This window comes from Pecten maximus, chromosome 4 (genome assembly GCF_902652985.1).
Source record: "Pecten maximus chromosome 4, xPecMax1.1, whole genome shotgun sequence".
NCBI lineage: Eukaryota > Metazoa > Mollusca > Bivalvia > Pectinida > Pectinidae > Pecten > Pecten maximus.
This window is the reverse complement of record NC_047018.1, coordinates 45566727-45573093: the sequence shown is the minus strand read 5'-3', so window position 1 is coordinate 45573093 and position 6367 is coordinate 45566727. Positions and strand designations below refer to the sequence as shown.

Genomic DNA, 6367 nt, shown 5'->3' with positions numbered 1-6367 from the left:
ACGGTACCTACCTTTATTTTAGGAACGACCCCTACCTTTACATTTTAGGAACGATCCCTACCTTTACATTTTAGGTACGGTACATGCCTTTACATTTTAAGTACGATCCATACCTTTACATTTTAGGTACGATCCCTACCTTTACATTTTAGGTACGGTACCTACCTTTACATTTTAAGTACGGTACCTACCTTTACATTTTAGGTACGATCCCTACCTTTACATTTTAGGTATGATCCATACCTTTACATTTTAGGAACGGTACATACCTTTATATTTTAAGTACGATACATACCTTTACATTTTAGGTACGGTACCTACCTTTACATTTTAGGTACGGTACCTACCTTTACATTTTAGGTACAATCCCTACCTTTACATTTTAGGTACGATCCCTACCTTTACATTTTAGGTATGATCCCTACCTTTACATTTTAGGTACGGTACATACCTTTACATTTTAAGTACGATCCCTACCTTTACATTTTAGGTACGGTACCTACCTTTACATTTTAGGTACAATCCCTACCTTTACATTTTAGGTATGATCCCTACCTTTCATTTTAGGTATGATCCCTGCCTTTAAATTTTAAGTTCAATCCTTACCTTTACATTTTATGTATGATCCCTATCTTTACATTTTTAGTACGATCCCTACCTTTACATTTTAGGTACGGTACCTACCTTTAAATTTTAGGTACGGTACCTACCTTTATTTTAGGAACGACCCCTACCTTTACATTTTAGGAACGATCCATATCTTAACATTTTAGGTACGGTACCTACCTTGACATTTTAGGTACGATCCATACCTTTACATTTTAGGTACGATCCCTACCTTTACATTTTAAGTACGATCCCTAACTTTACATTTTAGGTACGATCCCTACCTTGACATTTTAGGTACGATCCCTACCTTTACATTTTAAGTACGATCCCTAACTTTACATTTTAGGTACGGTACCTACATTTACATTTTAGGTACGATCCATACCTTTACATTTTAGGTACGATACTTACCTTTTCATTTTGTGTAGGATCTGTACCTTGACATTTTAGGTACGATCCCTACCTTGACATTTTAGGTACGATCCCTACCTTTACATTTTAAGTACGATCCCTAACTTTACATTTTAGGTACGGTACCTACATTTACATTTTAGGTACGATCCATACCTTTTCATTTTGTGTAGGATCCCTACCTTTACATTTTAGGTACGATCCCTACCTTTACATTTTGGGTAGGATCCCTACCTTTTCATTTTGTGTACGATCCATACCTTTACATTTTAGGTACCGTACCTACCTTTACATTTTAGGTACGGTACCTACCTTTACATTTTAGGTACGGTACCTACCTTCACATTTTAGGTACGGTACCTACCTTCACATTTTAGGTACTGTACCTACCTTCACATTTTAGGTACGGTACCTACCTTTACATTTTAGGTACGGTACCTACCTTTACATTTTAGGTACGAGCCCTACCTTTACATTTTAGGTACGATCCCTACCGTTACATTTTAAGTACGATCCATACCTTTATATTTCAGGTACGATCCCAACCTTTACATTTTAGGTACGGTACCTACCTTCACATTTTAGGTACGATCCCTACCTTAACATTTTAGGTACGGTACCTACCTTTACATTTTAGGTACGATCCCTACCTCCACATTTTAGGTACGGTACCTACCTTTACATTTTAAGTACGATACCTACCTTCACATTTTAGGTACGATACCTACCTTCACATTTTAGGTACGGTACCTACCTTTACATTTTAGGTACGGTACCTACCTTCACATTTTAGGTACTATCCCTACCTTCACATTTTAGGTACGGTACCTACCTTCACATTTTAGGTACGGTACCTACCTTTACATTTTAGTTACGTTACCTACCTTGACATTTTAGGTACGATACCTACCTTCACATTTTAGGTACGATCCATACCTTTACATTTTAGGTACTGTACCTACCTTGACATTTTAGGTACGGTACCTACCTTCACATTTTAGGTACTGTACCTACCTTGACATTTTAGGTACGATCCCTACCTTTACCCTTTAGGTACGATACCTAATTGTACATGTTAAGTATGATATCTGCTTGTTTATTATATGAAGGATCCACATCCATTCGTGATCCGTACGTTGTTCGCATAGGTGGTATTCCTACCCCTATGCGAGTTCCGTAATTATGCGTTAAGGCAGTCGATTTTATATATCTATATACATATGTATATATTTTAATATTAGCATGTTGTACATATGAAATATATGCATTGTATCTTATCGTGTTGATTAGATGTATTATAAACAATAAACAACGTAAAAAAAATGGTGTACTACCTACAATTTGATAATAAACGGATTTCAAGAAAACATGTTCTTTTTCACTTAAATAACTCATTCATTATAAAATAAGCTACCAGATAAAAAGTGAATTTTGATATGTTCAGGTTTGATAAACATTGTTTCGTTAAAGGAATTTAATATTAAGCGCAGAATACGTCTTGAGATATGCATTCTGAAACCTTTCTTTCATATTAAAGCTATACAGAATTAAACAACAATCACTGATATCATTTGAATTCAATGAATGCAATGAGGTTACGTTGTATATCCGTCGTATAACAAAAATTACAGCAATAATGTTTAACATTGAAGTGAAATAGTAAATGAGTACTATTTACCATGATTGTTATCTACTAGAAGTAGAATGGAAATTTGAACAAGAAAAGACAAATTATGGCTATAGTGACATTTCGACGTTTGAAATACACTTCAACTCTAAATATTTATCAAATAGAAACACAATTTTCTGTTCATCTCTAGAACAACACATGTACTGAATGGTATGTTATTTTTGATTGTGACAATTGTACTGAATCCTCTCATCAAAAATGAAAAAAAAAACACTCTTATAAATGAATATGATTTTACTTATCTTCCCAACCGGTAACGCATGAGAAAGTGTTGTAAGGGAAACCATTACCGACATAAATTCCAGATATCCTCTCATATGACGTACGCGTGTCATGTCTCCAACTTCAAGAGAAGGAGTCCTGAAGCGAAATGAATCCTGAAGTGGTCATCTTTTGGTCCGTACCCCTGTACGAGGTTTGTGTAAACAAGCCAATCCTTGACATCCTGTTGGTCCATTAAAACTACATCCAGCATTAGTGCAGCATGAACTATTACTGCATGTCTAGTAGATCATATAGCAGAAATACACACAAAGATAAATTATGAATAGGTAATAGATGGGTTTTTTTGTCGATGTCGAACAAGTAAAGTATATACGGGATTGGATAGGGTACGTATTGATTTTAAAGCAAATATTCTATATAAATTAACTCAAAATATGTATGTCTTTCCATTTGCAGAGTCATTATTTCTGGGACACTTAAATAATACTCCAGTGGTATGTTCTTTTGATTTGCAAAAAATATGTTTTTTCTATTTTTCTATGCTTATTCTTATTCTTGTTTTCCACGCTGATGCATATTAATTTGAATACAGTCTCATATCAAATCTGTCTGCTGTGGTATACTTTGGTTGTCGTTTATGATATATTTGAGTGAGTTTTCGACCGTAGTACATTTGAGTTTTAAAAAAATCTGGCAAAGTAGATTAACGTAAACCTCTTTTTACTTTATACGCCTAATTTTTCATCTGAATATCTTACCTTTAATGTTTACCTTTTCCTCCTATTACATAATTGTGTTAAGTTACAGCTGATTACATTTTGTCAAACATTCATAAAAAAGGTATCTTATTCTAAACTTTTCACCTGAAAACCTCATAGTTCATAGTCACACAGGAATATCTCATCGCCAAATAATATATCGTATAGTCATACATTCCATAACGTCTTCTATTGCATTTTTGCCAGTGAAATACATAGAGGATATTGAATGTTTTCCCCTTTAATATAACATATATTTCACGAGTATGACAGAATTCTTTATGCATTTGGCAGCAGGTTGGGACATCAGACATCCAAATAAATATCAAATGTGACTTATTTCGTTTTGTCGGCGACCTTACATAAACATCCAAACATAATGAACCGCAGACGCCTGCATCTGGTCAATCTTTCCCAGAGCGATAGGAGGGATTGGCATCTAGTTTGTATTTAAAGATAGAGTCGGGTTAGAGGCTGCCATTTTTATCTATGAATTTTTTTTTTTACCAGAAACAGACGCCTGTACATCTAGAAATATTATCCATATCAATATTATTGGCATCAGAACGGACACCATCAGTACTTTAATCGTGCATGTGTCTCAGGCGGCGGTATGGTAGCATTTGTTTTAATTGATCTAAGGTTACCTGTACGACGCACAGTGACCTTTTCTAATCCGGCTTCGTCAATCGTCGGTTCTCAGTTAAAATGTTCACGACTTCTTGTTAAAACTCGTTTACTATTTTTGATGAAATTTCCTGTGACAAAGGTCTATCAAAATAGGAAATTATAGTATAGCCTCCCTCGGGGCCTAAAGGCGGTGCCAAAATGAGTCAAATTGTTTGATATTTCAAAAATATTCTTCTCAAGGCCTATAATACGTCTACTGATGTGCGAGACTGACAATCACACCTAAGCTGGCCTCCTAGTATTCAATTTCTGTAATATCAATTTGATTCTATGACTCGTCAGTGATGCCAACCTGTGGAAAGCGGTATAAAACTATATACAATTGTTAAAATATAGACGGAATATGAAATGGCAATCCTCTCCCGGGGCAGGGGACTAGTCTCACAATAAGTAGCATTAATGTCTAGATATATCGAACACTTTGACCTGCTATAATACTGTCATCAGAGCCATATACCGAATTACATCTAAATTCAATATTATTACATTCATGCAGCATTATCCTGCTGTCACATTTCGTTCATTGGTACTGAAGCTCGTCTGTAAAGAACATTACAGCAGAACTATGATTGGTTGTATTGTTTAAAAAAAAAACTGTTTCGCCTTTGCTTTAGACAACATTGTAGATAGAACTACAATGTATATATACTTTACAAAAGTACTTCCAGTATTAATATTTAACTTTTTTTCTGATTTATACTAGTGGGGTGACACCTGAAGGATGTCACAGAAAGAATGAAGCGTAGTAAGGGGCGATAACTCTGATTCAGAGTGGTTTTCATCAAAACCACTTAATATATAAATTTTGACCAATAAGAAGACTCTGTGTTGGTCCCAATGCAACCAAATCCATCAAGTTGAAATTTGCAGTCGCCTAATACACCAACATATCAAATTTTATAAAAATCAGACAATATCTTAAATTGGACCGTGTAACTTACCAAATTTTATTTAACATGGACAGTATCTAAAATTGCACCAATCAGAGGTCAGTAAATGTCATTTTGTAAAAAATGTTAGTGAGGTGACAAGAGTTAAGAGTGTACCATTTTGTACCGGTATCCTTTTCAAATTTCATCAAAATCCGACTATCTAACTTTGGGCCAATCACAGGCCAGTTAAATGTGGCCATTTTCTTTAAATGTGAATTTGAGGTTACAAGAGTGACCATTGTCCATCTTCAGGATTTGATGGGAATTTGCTCACCCCAATATTTTTAATCTTTGAGGAAAAGGAGAATAATTCACAATTGTATGAGGAAAATCCTTCTTTTTTTTTTTGTATTCCCCAGTGGATTACAAAGGAGAGAAGGAAAATTGTTTGTTTTTTTGCTTTAGCCATTTACTCAGAACAATATTTCGATACATCATCCATAGAATTCAAAGTCAGTATTAGTGTCTATTACTACAATAGTTCATGTCGAGCAAATAGGGAAATGGTTAGGTATTACAATTTTTTTTGCTGATTTGAAAATTTTACAACTTCTTACAACTAATGTTTGGAATCACTATAAATATAAAGGTCATGATTGATCGTCATAATTTCTTAAACTATCTATGATCATTTATTGATCGATCATGAATAGAAAGATATATCTACAAGAGGCCAAATGGGCCTGTATCGATCACCTGGCTCTACAGCAACTTTGAAATTGATTGAGGTTATTTCTACAGATACTATGCTGAATACAGATTTAAGCCGGTTTCACCCATGTGAGTGTAGGTCAAGGTCATTCATTTGATTCAACTTGGTAGCCCTTCACCTCAGCATGCTACAAGCTTAACATCAAGCCCCTGGGCCTCTTGGTTATTAAGAAGAAGTCATTTGAAGCTTATAGCCTATTTGACCAATGTGACCTTAAATGACAGTTCAAGGTCATTTATTTGAACAAACTTTGTAGCCCATCATCCCAGCATGCTACAGGCCCAATATCAAGTCCCTGGGCCTCTTGGTTATTGATAAGTTGTTTGAAGATTATAGCCTA

At 34.9% G+C, this 6367-nt stretch overlaps 1 long non-coding RNA gene across 1 annotated transcript; it reads left to right on the top strand.

Annotated features, from left to right (window-relative positions):
• The first annotated feature begins 457 nt into the window (after positions 1 to 457).
• LOC117326234 lies at positions 458 to 2390 on the top strand. Its single transcript, XR_004532445.1, has 2 exons — positions 458 to 825; positions 1086 to 2390. It is a non-coding gene; the product is annotated as an uncharacterized LOC117326234 (long non-coding RNA).
• The last annotated feature ends 3977 nt before the right edge of the window (positions 2391 to 6367 follow it).